This window comes from Asparagus officinalis, chromosome 1 (assembly GCF_001876935.1).
Source record: "Asparagus officinalis chromosome 1, Aspof.V1, whole genome shotgun sequence".
NCBI lineage: Eukaryota > Viridiplantae > Streptophyta > Magnoliopsida > Asparagales > Asparagaceae > Asparagus > Asparagus officinalis.
The window spans coordinates 131,414,042-131,431,989 of NC_033794.1; positions in this window are offsets into that span (position 1 = coordinate 131,414,042).

The window sequence follows — 17,948 nt, forward strand, 5'->3', positions numbered from 1 at the left end:
TTCGTTTGATGTACCACCTCGGAATTCCCGCCAGCAAGTTAGCCTCCACTGGAACGGTTATCTATGGTTTCAACACAAGCGGGTCACGACCGTTGGGAAAAATCCGGGTGAAGTGTCAACTCGGAGATCTGAAGTCTGAAGTCACCTGCTATGTGATCGATGCGGAGACTTCCTATAACTTACTGTTGGGTCGTCCATGGATCCACGGTAATCTTATAGTTCCCTCCACCCTCCATCAGTGTTTGAAATATGTCGACACTAATGAGGAGGTCAAGACGGTGGTCGCGGATAAGCAACCATTCAAGGGGTTAGAAAATTACTTTACTGACTCCCTTCTTTATGGTGCTGAGTCCGATACTGAACCATCGGCCCATGGCACGGACAGCGGAGAAGAAGCTGATACCGAAGCTGGGCTTGATTATAGTGAAGGTCTTGTACTAAATGACATTGAACCTCTTGTAATCGATCTTGACGGTGATGAATCGTCGGACGAAAGTTGTAACTGGCAACTTGCCGATGAAATAATAAAGGATGATTTAGAGTATTCGCCTTGTCTTGATAATGTGATGCAGAAATTGTATGACGATCCTAGTCTACACATGCCACTTCGCTCGTCTTGCACGACGATAAAATATCTTCAAAATCCAGTTGGAACAACTGTGATTCTACCCGCAAAGACATGGGGTGAAAAAGAAATAATCTTTGGAAAAGGGAATCCATCCCCAACTCCTGATATTTTCTTGGACACCAGTTCGGATGAAGAAAAACCTGGACGACATTTCTCTCGGTACAGTTCGCAAGCGAATGATTATATGATGAACCGGGGTTATGACCTCTCACTCGGTGAAGGTCTTTATTTCGGTCAAGGTATTAGGGTTCCAACCCGTCCTGCCTATGTACCAAAAGGAAAACCAGATAATTATTACAGTCGTAATAGGGGTCTGGGTTATGCTTCATCATCCGATGACGATTATGGCCAACAGATCATTAACCAATTAATAGACAGGAGTGGGCATTCATCCGACACTTCAAATTGGGACTCTGATGTGAGCATTGGAGAAAAGTTCAAAAGTCTCATGTCAAACATGGCAACGGTTGACCCTTCTACAATAGAAGAAGACGATCAGTTACCCACTTGGGAAGATCCTTGGATACACTACATGAATATCCAATACGGTGATCGATTTGAGCAAAGATAACCTCCTACCGAAGATAAAGTAGTCCAAGTTAATATGGGTGACGAAACTAATCCGAAACCTATATTTATTAGTGGTGATCTTCCACCGGATGAGAAAGAGGAACTAATCGCCCTTATTCGAGAATATATCGACGTATTCGCTTGGAGTTACGAAGATATGCCGGGACTCGACCCAGACGTAGCAATGCATAGCCTTAATATAAAATCGGATGCTAAACCTGTCAAACAACAACAAAGACGGTTTCGTCCGCAAATTATGGAAGCGATAGAAGCTGAAGTCAAGAAGCTAATTGATTCGGGTTTTGTCAGAGAGGAACAACACCCTGAATGGTTGGGCAATATTGTTCCAGTCCTTAAAAAGAACGGAAAAATCAGAATCTGGCCTGTCCCAAAGATGACTTTCCTCTACCGATTACGGACGTCATCATTGACAACACATGCGGGTTTGAAAGAATGTCATTCATGGATGGATTTTCTGGGTATAATCAAATCAAGATGCACCCGGATGATGAAAAGCATACAGCATTCAGAACACCCCTGGGTGTCTTCTGTTATACTGTTATGCCATTCGGCTTGAAGAATGCCGGTGCTACATACCAGCGAGCAATGACGAAGATCTTTCAAGAGCACCTTCGGAAGACTGTCGAATGCTACGTTGATGACCTGGTCTTTAAAAGTCGTGATAAAAACGACCACATTAATGATCTGAAGACAATGTTCGAGCTTATGAGAACTCATCAGTTGAAAATGAACCCGACTAAATCCTTCCTTGGAATGTCGAGCGGTAAATTTCTTGGATTCGTCGTCACCACAAAAGGTATTCATATTGATCCTGATAAAGTGAAGGCAATACATGAGCTACAACCCCCGAGAAATCTTAAAGAACTCAGAGGGTTGCAAGGTCGATTGGCATACATCCGTCGATTTATATTAAATCTGTCTGGAAAATATCAACCGTTCTCCAAACTCGCAAAGAAAGGCGTGTCGTTCGTTTGGGATGAAGCATGCCAAAAGGCATTCGAAGATATTAAGAAATATCTGGCGAATCCACCTATTCTCGTTGCACCGAAATCGGGCAGACCGTTTTTTATTTATGTCAAAGCGATGAGCCATTCGTTAAGTGCATTACTTGCACAAGACGACGATAACGGTCACGAACAAGCTGTGTACTATTTGAGTCGTACATTAGTAGGAGCTGAGTCTCGTTATCCGATGATTGAGAAGGAATGCCTCGCTTTGGTATTCGCGATTCAGAAAATGCGACATTATTTAGTCGGACAGACGATTTATGTCATTTCCAACATAAATCCCGTCCGAGTGTTCATGACCCAACCGGCTTCCATGAATTGGCGATTGGCCAGATGGGCTTTACTCCTATCGCAATATGACTTGTACTTCAAGCAACAGAAATCTGTTAAAGGACGAGCTATTTGCGATCTTCTGGCGGAAAACCCTACGAAGGATGTAGTCGAATTGTACGACGATCTGCCAGATGAAACTCATGAAGTTAATACCACATCACATCAACAAGTGTGGCAGTTATACTTTGATGGGGCTTCCCGGTCAACCAACGTGGCAAGTGCACCCGGATGTTCTAAAATCTCTTCAGGAGTGGGGGTCGTTTTAGTTTCCCCGGAAAAGCACGTCTTGCTTAGAGCATATTCACTGACCGAACCATGCTCTAATAATGTGGCTGAATACAATGCATTAATAATCGGACTTAACTTCGCCAAAGAGCTGGGGGTCGAATACCTTGAGGCTTTTGGAGATTCTCAACTGGTAGTTAATCAAATACGAGAAGAGTATGAAGTAAGAAATCGAGACCTGATTCCATACCACCAGGTGGCCATTGAGATGGCAAGCTCGTTTGAAGAATTTTTCATCGAGTACGTTCCGCGTCTCCAAAACGCATACGCAGACGCATTGGCAGCATTGTCAGTATCCTTGGCTCAACCTCCCGAAACAGAGCAATTGATTACGGTGAGGACTCACCAGCTTATTGTTCCAATCTACGATTCGAACGCTAAAGAAGTATACTGACTGGAGTTGAACCCGAAGTTCGAGATTGGCGCTTTCCCATTATCGACTACGTCTTACATGGTATATTACCTGAAGATGTAAGAGAAAGGGAATCGATTCGGCGAAGAGCGCCGAGATTTTATTACAACGCCACAGCGCAAATGTTGTATCGACGATCGTATGATGGTCTTTTACTCCGTTGTCTATCCAGAAAAGAAGCAGAACAAGCACTCAAAGAAGCGCATGATGGAATATGCGGTGCACATCAGCCCGGTCCTAAGCTCTGTCTGTGATCGACTTAGGAGAATGGGATATTACTGGCTAACTATGGTAAAAGACGCAGTCGACTACGCACGACAATGTGAAGCGTGTCAATTGCATGCAAATTATATGCACATACCCCCTGAGTATCTTCATCCTTCGGCGACATCGTGGCCATTCGAGACATGGGGAATGGACATTGTAGGTCCTATTTTTCCACCTTCAGTTAAAGGAGACCGTTTTATTCTAGCAATCACCGATTACTTCTCGAAATGGGCAGAAGCAGTTCCACTCCGAGAGGTGAAGACGAGTGATATGATCAAATTTGTCAAACATCATATCATATACCGATACGGTGTTCCGAGGCGAATAGTGCACGACAACGGTCCTCAGTTCGTGGAGCCAACGCATTTATCAAATTCTGCCCGGTAAGTTTGGGCATTAAGGACGTTTTCGTCGACTGCTTATAATCTACAGCTAACGGCATGGCCCGAAAGCTTATTAACAAGGGACTATCATCAAAATTCTCGACCCCAAAATTTGGTGGAAAACCAATAAACACGCATTGGCGACGCACAAACTCGGCCGAAAGCTCGTCTGCGGCCTTATCGCGCAACGTCCGCCACGCCTACCGGAGCCACCCCGTATGCTTTAACATATGGATGTGAAGCCGTCCTCCCCTTGGCAAGATCAGATTCGCTTCCTCCGTATCGCTCTCGAAGGAATGACGACGGAAGAACATCATCAAAACGTCTTGAGGGGAATTAGAGATTGTTAGCATGAGAAACGCTTGAAGCTCAACAACAAATGCGAGTTTTATCAACGCTAGAACTTTCTCGGCGCTTTCAGATGAAAAAAGGTCGACGAGAAATCGCTTTAAAGAAGGGATCTAGTGCTCGTTGTTCGACGACCTTATGACCTCAACTTCTAAAAAGAAAGGTAAATTTGAACAAAAGGAACAGGACCGTTTGTAATAGGAAACAGTCTAATTCATGGGCCTCTATCGCTTAATTACCCAAGATGGCAACAAAATGAGAAGCAATAAATGGCGAAGTTCCCTCCTCGAAAAAATATTATCCGACTAATATATTCAGGGATAACCTATGTAAGCGGGAAAGTTCTAGAGAATCCTATATAAGGATATTTCAGGATAACCCAGATCGTTACTGTTAAATCGAGCAAGCTGGTCATTTGAATAATCCGTTGTTGATTATCACAAAGTTGCTTTTACAACTCTTGTTGAGACAGAGATTCAAAATTTGTAAGACAATTAATCTTTCCTACAAAATATCTCATGATCGAATCGTTGACATAAAAGTAGCACCAAAATACGTCATGGAATTAAAATCATTCAAACTTCACCTTTCACTAGGGGGGGGGTAAACCTTTAAACATTAGAGCACCAGGAATCAAAATCCGCTCTCTCGATTCCTTCAATGACGAGAGATCCCCAAACTGAACGTCAAACCTTTAAACAGTTAGGATCGTCTCAAACCCTCATTTGGTCAAACCTTTAAACAGTTAGGACCAGAGCCAAAATCCTCTCTCGATTCCTTCAATGAACGAGAGGCCCACAAATCGAGCGATCAAACCTTCTTACGGTTAAGATCGTCTCAAAACTCCCACTTGGTCAAACCTTACTACAGTTAGGACCACAACCAAAATCTCCTTTCGATTCATTTTACGAACGAAAGGTCTACTTTTGAATTGAGTAATCAAACCTTATGACAGTTAGGATAACTCAAACCAATTCAGATTCTCTAAGCGGAGATCCCACTTTGAGTTTCTTTATTCCAGGAGATAGAATATAAAATTATTCCTCTCCGATTCTGGGTTTATCTCTACCAACAAACAAGAGACCAGGAAATAGAATACAAAATTCTTCCTCTCCGATTCTGTGTTTATCTCTACCAACAAACAAGAGACCAGGAGATAGAATATAAAATTCTCCCTCTCCGATTCTGGGTTTATCTCTACCAACAAACAAAAGACCAGGAGATAGAATATAAAATTCTTCCTCTCCAATTTCGGGTTTATCTCTACCAACAAACAAGAGACCAGGAGATAGAATATAAAATCCTTCCTCCCTGATTCCGGGTTTATCTCTACCAACAAACAAGAGATTGAGAAATGGAATAGGCAATTCTTTTTCTCTCCAATTCCGAGTTCATTTTCCTGTATAGGAAGTATAACTTACTCTCATTCCAAAATCCATGTCGTTCACACATGGGGAAAGTTATCTCTATCCTTTATTAGAGATAAGCCTACATCTAACACATGTAGCCTACATATTCAATATGATAGTTCAAAGTCTAAAAGAGTTTAATTCTTTTAGCGCAACGTTATATGTGAAACGGATTTAGATAATTCACATACTAGCCCGACTCAAACGGTAGTCGGTAAAGGCATATCAAATCCGTTGATGGCTGAGGATTTGCCAAAAATCCTATGAGTATTATGGTTATTTATTCTAAACAAGAATGAGTAATCATAATAAAATATCAATAAACAAGAAAGTTCACTGTATTAACCAAAAGAGTTCAAACAAAACAGCATAAAAAATAAATGTATATTCTCAAAATTACAATAATTTGTAATGGCGGAGTTCATCTTCTAATTGGGAAAGCCTTGTCGCAAAAGCCAGCTCGAGCTCAGGTATCAGATTTGCTTTAAATTTCCTTTCATCGATGCTTCGGATTTTGGCGGCTTCTTGTTCCTTGTCAGCAAAAATCTTGTCCTGAAGATTCAGTTGTCGGAGTGTAATCACCTCGGCTTGAGTTACCTCCGCTAGATCAGACTCCAAAAATTCACAAGCATCCTTAGCTTCGGCAAGTTGCTTTTCTAAATGAGCTATCTCTGCCCGACGCGACTCCAAGTCACGATACATGTCTACCTTTATTTGTGCTTTCTTGGCAGCGCTCACCTGGAGTTGATTGATGCGAGTTTTCAGTACTTGAAGTTCAGTTTCAACGGATTTCTGAGAATCACGCCATGCCTGTAGCCTCAGGTCCGTTTGAGAAGCGATGTAAGAAGGTGCGCCATTAGCTCGAAAGTTCTGCAACTGTTCAATGTGAGCTATCTCTGCCTGACGCGACTCCAAGTCACGATACATGTCTACCTTTATTTGTGCCTTCTTGGCAGCGCTCACCTGGAGTTGATTGATGCGAGTTTTCAGTACTTGAAGTTCAGTTTCAACGGATTTCTGAGAATCACGCCATGCATGTAGCCTCAGGTCCGTTTGAGAAGCGATGTAAGAAGGTGCGCCATTAGCTCGAAAGTTCTGCAACTGTTCAATGTGATGTTTCAGATCGACCAAATAGGCTTCAATGGAGTTAGACAATTCAGTGCACCCCTGTTCTTTAATTCCTGATACATGGCGGTCGAGAGACTTCCTGAAAAGTTCAAATGGTGAACCTTTAAGAAGAATTCGATCAACCATGGCGTTTAAGAAAAGAACGAAGCTTTGGACGTCAACGCAGAGGGCAACTTGGTCTGGATCTTCATCTGCCAATAAAGTCTGAATACGCTCGGACAATGATGAAGAAAGAGCTGCAAGGGGAATAAATGGAGTAAGCACAAAAATATATACACTCGCTGGAAGGCTTCACAACCGGGTTACCTTGGCTTGTTGAGGTCATAGCAGATTCTATAACAACCGGGATTTGTTCAGGAATAACGCTCGTCGGTTGAGTCACTACACCAGACGATTGTTCACCTGAAACCCCCGATGGTTTCAGATCCAGAGCGACAAGATCTTGAGGAACAAGTTCTGTCAATGAGAAAAGGATGAATAAACACTCCGCAAGTATTAATCTAACTTCGAAGCACAACTAGATGAGACATACCAAGTTGAGCCGAAGTAACAGGAGGTTGCTACTAAATGGACAGTACAAAGTTGGCCGCAGTAGCAGAGGTTTTGCTTTTTCCACTGTATTTTGCCTTCGACCCTCCTACTCTCATGATCCAGCTGAGTCAGGAGCTCAGAAGGCACAACAGGTTCAGCTTCGACAATAGCGCGAAGTCGACCAGGGCAGTGCTGGTGTTCAAAAACTTCAATCAGCTGGGGAGACTTGCCAGAAGTAATGAAACCCAAACGTTCAGGTTATGCACATCACCTATCCGACGTAGATACGCATGCAACTTCGTTGGTTTGGTCCTACGTCTATAAAATTCTTATTTCGTCCCCGCACCAGAACAATAAAATAATAGAAAGTACAGTTGAATAACTGGAGTCTAAAAGGGTATGACCTTTTGATGGCATCTACTTCACTGAATTCAACTCGGCTGTAGTTGGTCCTGCAGTGCGGATGGAACGCGGTTATAGTATATCGGCAGACTCTTGGTGTACTATCTCTTAGAACATGTCCAGTCGAAGTCTCGCTCATCGAAATCTCCGATACCCATCATCATGGGTAAGATTCTAATGTCTTTTCGAGGTTCGTTGACAGGAAGGTCTAATTAAGCAAGAAGAAATCCGTCAGCCTATATGCAACGAAATGATGAAAGAATCAAAGCAAACAAAATGTAAGGTTAACCTGTCAATATAACAATTTCGGAGATGAGCAGCGCTACTATCCGCACTCACCTCCTTTAGTTTAACTAAAGAAATCAAAAGCGCAACAGTTAGTAGGAGAGGAACACGGTTCCGCATTCATTAATCTTCCCGGAAATGCCCACCAAATGAGAACCGGAGGAGGGGCAGTGTCCATGTTGAGGGGTTCTTCACTCATCGCTCTGTGTACTTGTTGAGTGAAGTTGGATTCATCAACATCCATTAAACCCGGAGAAGAAGGCTCGGGCACGATTTCCCCTTCCTCTTCTGGCTCAGCTATAATGGCAAAGAAACAAATAAGATGCGATATTCAAAGATGAAATAATGAAAAAGAAATAAGAATGAGATCTTACCCCCTTGATCAATCGGAAGATCCTGAGTAAACTCTTCTTCAGGCAACGAGGAGAGTTGACGTTGTCGATGAGCCATCTTCTTAACCCTTTTCGAAGCACGAGAATCTCGAGGAACTTCGGAGCTCTCATGGCGAAACTTGGAACGCAATTCAGACCCTTGAACAGGGCTGGGTTGAACTTCAGAAGAGGCAGAAGATCGGGATCTCTTTCTGCTAACAAGCGGGGTGGCATCTTCCTCTTCTTCTTCTTCTTCCTCTTCAAGCGCAGACCATCTGACTGTCATCTTGTTAGAAGACGATAAGGGAATATTCTTCTCCATCATTCGAATACCCTTAGAAGGAGCACCGGGTGATTTGGGTGAAGAAGTTCGACGAGTCCTATGAGCCACGGGAGACAGAGGGACATCAGCCTCTGCTTCATCTCTACTCTCACCCTCTTCACTGGATGTTTCAAAGTCGTCACTTTCTTCGGAATCAGCTACCTGTTTTCCTTTGCGGGAAGATGTAGCAGGTTCCTTTCCTTTTTTAGATACAATTCTCCGAACCACGGCTTCGAATTCCAGTTCGGAAAGTTTCTTCTTCGCAAGAGGAGTGTTGGCGGCTAAAATCCACCGGCAATAAACAAAGGTCATGTGGAGTTCAGGCTCAGCAACAGGCAGACTAAACTGAGCTCCGGTACAGCCGGCAACATTCCAGAACCAAGCTCGTACTCCATCAATGAGGCTCCCGCAGGTTATCAACCATTTGTTAGGATTCCCGACGTACAGTTGACCGTAGCCGAATTGTTCGATCGGAAAACATTATAGCCTGGGCGAATGTTCATGAGCCAATGGAAGCTACCCACGTCGAGAGAAGTCCTGTTAGCTCCAGGCATTTCCTCGTCAACGAGTGTATCATTATAGGCACCAGAAAACTGAGGGAAACACTTGTAAAATTCCCAGCACTTGGCATTCTTGAATTGCCTCACCCGGTCAATCCACGGCCGGGAAGGATATAACCACTTACATCCTTCTAAGAGCTGCAACAAGGGGATTTTTGGATCAGACGCGTCAGGTGCTGACATCATGTCCGCTCGATGGAGAACTAGCCACGCCATTAAATACGTGTACGGCAGTTCGACGCTCGACAATGGAATTTTAGTTGAAGGCTCAGCACCCACTTTGGTAAAAGTGGTAGATAGGTTACGCAAACCGCTATGGAGGTCAGCGATCATAGCGGAGAGTAAGGATAACCTACCTCCAACGGCTAGTTGCACGGCGGGGAGAAAACCTCAAGAGGAAGCGCCTCGGAAGACTGATGCGGCACTACACATTTCTTTAGCCATATGGCCAGATAACCAGAAAGAAGAGTCGCAGGCTTCATTCTCTTGGTGGCTTGCCATAAGAAAGTGCTGAATTTAGTGCCCTTAAGAAAACCGCCTTCAGATGACTCGGTTCTATAAGATTGGGCATTAATCTTCGTAATTAGCCTGTTAACGTCCGAAGGGGTCAGAATCGGTGATTCGCAGACAGCTTCACTGGTCGGGCTCTCGAGATTCTGAAACAAAAAGTCAGCTAACTGTTTTAAACTGACTCGAGCCGCCTTCTTACTCTTTACTTCAATCTTGGCTATCGCTATTTGATAATGACAAGTTAATTCCTAGAGTATGTCATAAGCAGGAGAGCCAGCCTTCTTCATCTTCATGAGCTGACGATTGTTGGGAAAATATTCTTGATAAGGAGTGTTCCCCAATGGCAGTCCAGATACTTGCATCATTTCGTGGAGCGGAAGCCCTAACTCCCCATACTTGGTAAGAAATGTATTGGCCTCCGGAATATAAGACTCAAACAAAGCAAGGAAATGATCTACGCTGACTGGAAGACCATGCATGCTGGCTCAGATCGAAGCATATAACCCCAAATTCCTCAACTCTTGATCCCAACGATTGAGTACATACTTGGTCATCCTAGCCCACCATTTGTCGAGAAGAGAATGAACCCATCCATAACATCTAAATTTCAGAATGGGGAGTTCTCGGCCAACCCGAGCGAGCCTATTCTTTACGGTATTGGCCCTTATCATCAGTTCGTTCTGGGGCCCGCTATCCAGTCCAAATATCCCTAGGTGAAGGCCACGGACATTATGCCTGCCAATGGAGCCAGGAGCACTGACATCTTTGCCAATAAATCCACAATGGATATGCTCATGATCTTCTGTTAGATGCCACGCCATTTTTCTCGAAACAGCCAGATTCCTTAATTGCAGAATTGAATATTGACGAGGGAATGGAGGAAGAAATAGAAAAGCACCTTCATGCTCATTCAACCAAATTTCAGAGCCACGGCAGAGATTGTCTGGATCTTCTATCGAATCTCCGAACAGATAGTCAGGCTTCTTCAACGGTTCGGTAGAATCTCTAGTTGGAGTTAAGGGTGAGTCGGTCAGCAAAGCGCGCAGAGTGCGACGACCTCCCTCACGAATCAACTCTGGAACACTATTATCACAGTCTTCACTAAACTGGCGAGCCTCTCTAACCAGAAAGTCTCCGCGAAAGGAGGCGTGAAGAGTACCACTCTGGCCTGGATCCTCTCTATCAGAGAAGGCCACAGAGGGAAAGGGGACTACAAAGAAAAGTTGGAAAACAATTGTGTAAAAGAGGCTAAACAGAACCTCGCTCTAAGTGACCGCGGCACCATTTACTGTCGTGCGTTACCGCGGCAGGGTATGTTGCCGCGTTCAGCCGCGGCAGCACGTACTGCCGCGGTAACTAAACAGCGGCCTTTGATTTTGAAAAGGCACAAGTTCGACGAGAACTCGCACCTTGACTGTAGTACATGTCTTGATTGAACAAGATATGTGTTTTGAAGCGTCAATCCTCTCGATGGAGGATGTCAACTCTTCTCGAATGCCTCTCAAAGGAGGCAAACGAGGTTATACATGCAAAAACAATAGTTTTGAAGGGGGGAAGTGTTGAAAACTCACCTCCAAATGAAGCGGCAGCAGCCTCCGTCTCTTCAGATGCGGGGACTGCAGATTTACCCTTGGGAGCACGAACTTTCTTGGGAGACATGGTGAAATCAACCTGAAAAGCAAAGAAAATTAGGGTTTTTGTGAAATCCCAAACAAAAAAAATGAAATCGGACCCTAAAGCACGAGACGTAGGGGCCGTTTTTACCTGGGAAATCAAGTCTGATCAAAGGAAGAGATCAAAATCAAAGAGAATTCAAAACCCTAGATTTCAAAACCCTAGATCCGTTCGAACAGAAAATAGCCCAAAGATGACGAGGTGGAAAGGGGAAAAGCCAAAAAAAATCCTTTTATAGGATTTTGGAGAAGGTTTCGAACTCAAAGAGGCGGGGAAGAATGACCCGAAACAGCCCAAACCAGTCTTATAAATCTGACTGGCCGAGGCGCTGCGCGGCACTCGACACTGTCGCGCTCAAGCGCGACAGTCTATGTTGTCGCGCTCAAGCGCGACAGTATAAGCTGCCGCGGCAGCTAACACACCATGATTCATTCTGGCTTGCAGAAACACTGTGCATGCACGATAATTCTTCGACGTGTTTGAACACATACATCTCTTGCTGTATTTGGAATACACATCTGAACACTCCGATGAGTATATGAGTATAAACTGCATCTCCCTGAACCTCCCAACGGGTATATGAGGTTAAACTGTTTCCCGAACACTCCAATAGAGCATATGAGTATAAACTATTTCTCCATTTTTCAACAACAGTTCTGATTCAAGACTTCGACAACGGCCACGCGATAAACGCAGTACCGGAGGAATTTTAGCTATTCTACAAAGCACTGAGTAGACTAAAAGATAAAGAAGTTAAGGATTGAAGCCATTCACAGATCATTCTACGCAACTTCTTCAACAAAGCACTGGAGAAATCGCAAGGAAAGCTTATCATATCCAAAGTGTCCCAGACTCCTCTCTAAAAAATGATGAGTCTGAGATACTTTGGAGGGGGTATCTGTAGGCGTCGAAAAATACTTGCAGGCATCCAAATACCACTCAAAACAATATGGGAGAACAATTTACACGTCATCAGGCAACACAAGGTGGCGCGGCAGCCCATGGCGTCGCGGCTAAGGCGCGACAGCACATAGTGCCGCGGCTTAGGCGCTGCAACCTAGGGTGCCGCGGCTATGTTAAAGGAGTGCTGTGGCGGTTACAAGGCAGTTATATGATGATTTTTTGAGGCCTACGTGGCAGCATACAAAAGAGGGCTGATTAGAGAGCATCCAAGAGGGCGGATGAGAGAGTAGCCAAGAGGACTGATGAGAGAGCATTTTGGAGCAGAAGAGGCTTGAGCTTTCAGTGGTTTTGAAGAAGAGAGAGAACTTTCACCATTTGACAAGCATCATTCGGTGATTCCTAGAGATCTAAGCTCAGACTTGATCTTTGGAAGAACGGACATCTTACATCGATAAGATATTCGTTTTCAAATCTTTACTTCGATAAACGAAGGAGAGATCCCTAAGCACCCTCACGATCTTTGAATCGGTGGTCAACGAGCCAAAGCACTCACGGCACAGGCAAAGTCCCACAAAGCAGGAGTTGATAAACAATTTCTGTGTTATTTTCTCGAGAGTTATAATTTTTGTTTAGTTTCATTGTAATTTCGTGTAAACAAATCAAAGTTTAATGGAATCGACAATGGAGTCAACTTTCGCTGAAAACAGACTATACTGTAAATTGACCGAAACATGTATTTGAGTTTTATGCTTGAGTAGTCGACTATTCTTCTAATTAGTCGACTACTAAGAGTAAAAATTGTGATATAGAATATTTTTATACTTAAGTTTTAACTATATTTCTAATGGTTAACATAGGAGATTTCTATAGTTAACCAACACACTAAACCTGTGTTAGTGTGTTCTAATTTTGTGTGTGTGTGCGTGTGTGTGATCAAGGCTTGTACAAAAATTCCAAGTAAAGAAAATGTAAAATACATTATCTCATCTGTTCTTTATTTTCTTCACTTCATAATGCCTTGAAAACATCTTGCACTTGTTCATATTCTGATATTGAAATCTGCATATTAAAGTTAGTGCACACACTGTATAAATTGTTATCATCAAAATACTATTATGGAGATATGATATTCAACACTATATACTTATACAATCAATCACAAACGTATTAAAATTATGATTACCACAGTTAAAACTATATGGAGAGTTCACATTAACTATAATTTATAAAATATAGTACATTAAAGACAAAATCCTTTTAACCACTATATAGATTGTCTGATTTTTTTGCATATATAAACTATACTGCCTAGGAATAGTGACGTGTGTACTTAACTATGACCTAATAATATTAAGAATGACTTACACTTCAATATCATTATTAATTGATGTATCTATGCATTACACTGAAAATACAATAAAAATTTAGAAAACTATAAGAGAAACAATCTCAAAAGTTTTAAAAATTATAAAAAAAAACACCCCAAAATTTTGTAATTTACAAATACACAAAACTATTAAATATTACATTGAAATTAAGAAATTACAAAAAAATTATTAAAAATTTTAAACTTTAGAGGGGGTAATTTGTAATGTACTAAGCTTTAAGGGTGTTTTTTATATAAATTTCATAACTTAATAGATTTTTAATTAGTTGTGTTCTTTTCAAAAAAAATTATGGGTGACATTGACCATGAAAGGTTTTTTCTAAACCTATACTTTTAAAGAGAGCATATTTTTTTTTTTTGCAAATTTTTAATTTTCTAGGGGTTGTTAGTAATTTTGTATATTCATTTTAGTGTCTATAGGTTAAAAATTCTTATTTTTGTAAATTATGAATTTTTGGGGTTTTTTATAATTTTTTAAACTTATACGCCTTTTCTATAGATTATAAATTATTTATAGACTATTTATAATTACTAATATTTTCAATTTACTAATGAATTTGAAATTCTCAGGGTGTTTTTTTATAAAATTTGAATTTGGATGGTTTTTTGTAAATTTTAAAACTTTAAGGGTGTTTTATTAAAGTATAAATTACATAAGAGATAATTATAATTCCTAAATTTTCAATGTACTGTTAAGTTGGAAATTATCAAGATTTTTATAAATTTTATAATTTTAGGAGTTTCATTTATAATTTGTAAAAAGTTTAGAGTGTTTATTACAAATACCATAAATTTTGGGGTTTTTGTGTTATTTGTTTGTTTTTAATGTGTTTTTTATAAATTTTGAATTTTTAGGGGTGTTTCTATAATTTTTAAAATTTACAAGATATTTTCTCCAAAGTTAAAAAATGTTTAGTTGCTAGCTAGCATATGTTTTTTTATTTTTTTTACTAAATTAAAATAAGTAAAATCTATAATTTTCAAGATGTTTTAATAAAAATTTGAATTTGTAGAGATGTTTTTACAATTTAAAAACTTGATGGATATTTTTTACAAAGTTTAAAAACTTTTAGGTGTTTGGCTAGCACATGTTTTTTAGATTTCTCTACGAACTGAAATAAGTAAAGGATTTGAATTATATCAAACGTATCTCCTTTATCCAATAACATGCTAAGTCTCATTATGAACATGATAAATTATTTAATTACAAATTCAAAGAAGATAGGATAATTAGAATAGATTAGAATAACAACGTAATATTCGAGAAAATGATTTGAAGAAAATTTCTATTTGAAAATTTTCAATTATTTGAAGAAAATGATTTTTTTTAAGATCGTGCTCGGTGAAACTTTTGTCTTCCCATTCACAAAAGATATAAAATTTTCAAACGTGCAACAATAGGGACTAGAAAACGTAATTTGTTGAGTGAGAGATGATGGAATGACGGAACAATTTTCTTTTTTTTTTCTGTTCTAACCTCATACTGAATTCTAGTACGAGTCGATTATGTAATACAATAGTTTATTTTGTTATCTCTAAAATTACAAAACAAGTTTTTGCGATTAAATCCTATAGTTTCTGTTTGATTTTAATGAAAATTGTAATGTCTACTTTAAATCCATTAATAAGTTATGACATGTTCAGAATCCTCAATTGAACATAGCGAATAGGAAACTTTCTTTGAACATCAAAACAGTCCAAGTGAGAAGAAGATTAGGTATAAACAGCTTAAACAGTCCAAGTAACTTATCTGAAATATATAAAGCTTTTCCTTTGGAGTTAGTGAATTAGCTATAAACAACTTAAACAATCAGTATTGGACAATGTAGGCATTGCTCTGGCCTGTGTATTCATGAAAACCACCTTTAAAATAGGTTGAATCCATAAAACCACTTTAAAGCTTTTCTATACATGAACCACTTTATAAGTGAGTTTAATTTTCAATCTACCACCTTTTATTAATTCTATTCCATCATTAATTACATGTGTAATTGGGAAACACATGTAATTAATTAAGAAAAATGCCTTAGGGACCCAAAAACATGAGACCCTACATGAGACACGTGAGGTGTTACTCTCTGTCCCATGATGCACTGTTCATGAATTACCCTACATGAACAGTGCATCATGGGACAGGGAGCCGATAACTCACTTGTCCCATATAAGGTCCTATGTTTTTGGATCCCTGTAGCACCACCCATTAATTAATGAGGACAGTTTGACTATTTGGACATTAATTGACTAGAATTAAAATAAAAAAAGGTTGATTGAGAACTAAACCGACTTACAAGGTGGTTTACATACGAAAAAACTTTAAAGTTGGATTTCATCAATTCAACCTATTTTAAAGATGATTTTCATGAAAGGGGAAAAAAACCCCCTCAAACAAAAGGCACCACCAGAGTGTACTATTGATATCACAAAACAGAATATAAAGATGAAGCCTCGGAATATAATTTGGCTGATCAAATTGGGTCGACATCCATATAACACAACACCAATAAAATAAATCCATTATATCAGAATTCATAAGAATAAAAATTACAAGAAAGATAAACAAAAAATAGTCTAGATCTTACCTTTTGAGAAATAATTACAGAATCACAGGAATTTAGAATAATCACTAACAATAAATAATTACCCCATCTTTACGATTTTAACTCTGAACATACTACAGCTACTAAATATTAGCACAAATTGGACATAATAAGCAATAAACATAATTCAGTTCACATCATAGGGATGTGATTCTGGTAGTTATGAATTCTAATACCTATACAAAAATCATATCATCAGGCCTCTTTATTAGTCTCTTAACTGGAGAAAGCGTATTCACAAAGTGTCTCTTTGATTACATGAGCTTAGTTAAAACACCAATCAACTACCTACTGTTTAAATATTGGACAGAACTTTGGCATCCAGACATGAAACTGTTCAAGGATCCATAGCCGACACTATCTTAATACAGACTATTTTAGCTATTATTGTCACCAACTCATGAAAATTTAAGGCTAATAGCAAAAGACAGAATCAAGTAATGTTCCACAGATGATCCTCTTTCCACATGAAACACTTAAATCATGGTGTACTGATAAGGATCCAGTTTTTGGCTCTGTTTGGCAAAACTAGCTGAAAGCTACGAGATTATAGCTGAAAGCTGTTAAGCTAGCTGAAAGCTGTGAAATTATAGCTGAAAACTGTTAGCTGTGTAGCTACCTGATTGACTAGAGCTGTTTGGCAAAAGTAACTGTACAACTAGCTTAAATTTGTTAAATGACTAAAAAAGACATGCAATATTATTGATATAAAATTAGAATTATTAGGGGTAAAAACGGAAGAAAAAAATTGGCAGCTCATTCCCAAAGACAAACGCTACTTGAGATAGCTTTCCAAAAGCTACTTGCAAAAGACACAATCTTCAAAATAATCTCCTCTTATTTTTGGTCACCAAACAGCTCTACTAGCTTATTGACCAAGTCAATAAGACACAAGCTCTTAGATAAGACACTTTTTTTTGTTGCCAAACAGTGCCTTTGTCAGTAGAAGTTAATTTGTCACTATAAGAAATAGGGAATGGATTAAGCATTTAGAACAGAAAATGAGCAAAATTTCAACAGTTAGCACCATGACAATTCAACAAGAGTAAGTAATTACAGTATAAAATGAAGTTGCACATGAAAGCAAGAAAGTTGTGCTCTAGAAACTAAAGCATTTATCAAAATAAGATGGACACTGCTGGGATCTGTTAAATCTGTTACATAGTAAAATATGCATACAGCCAGATGAAATACATATCTATGTATTCGGATCCTCTCCGCTATCAGAAAAGTAGTCAGAAAAGTAGTTGACGGATCACTACATAATCACAACCGTTAATTAATTAGCGGGTCGTTGCGATTTTTCCTTTGAGAGCAAATTAGGAATGAGTGCAAATACATGGGGGTATGGTGGGTGTTATATTTACATTATGACAACCGACCACTAGATAATTAACGGTTGAAATTAAAAGTAGTGGTCTCTCCACTACTTTTTTTTTTGTAGTGGAGAGGATCCAAATTCCGTATCTATAGCCTAAACTATTAAAGCCGTTCTAAAGTTTCTTTTATTGAAAGAAAAATAAAATAAAATAAAGAGTACATAAATGTTACGTCCAATAATGTTAATCTAATTCTAACATTTCTGCCTACCTGACAAAGGCATAAGCTATCGAGA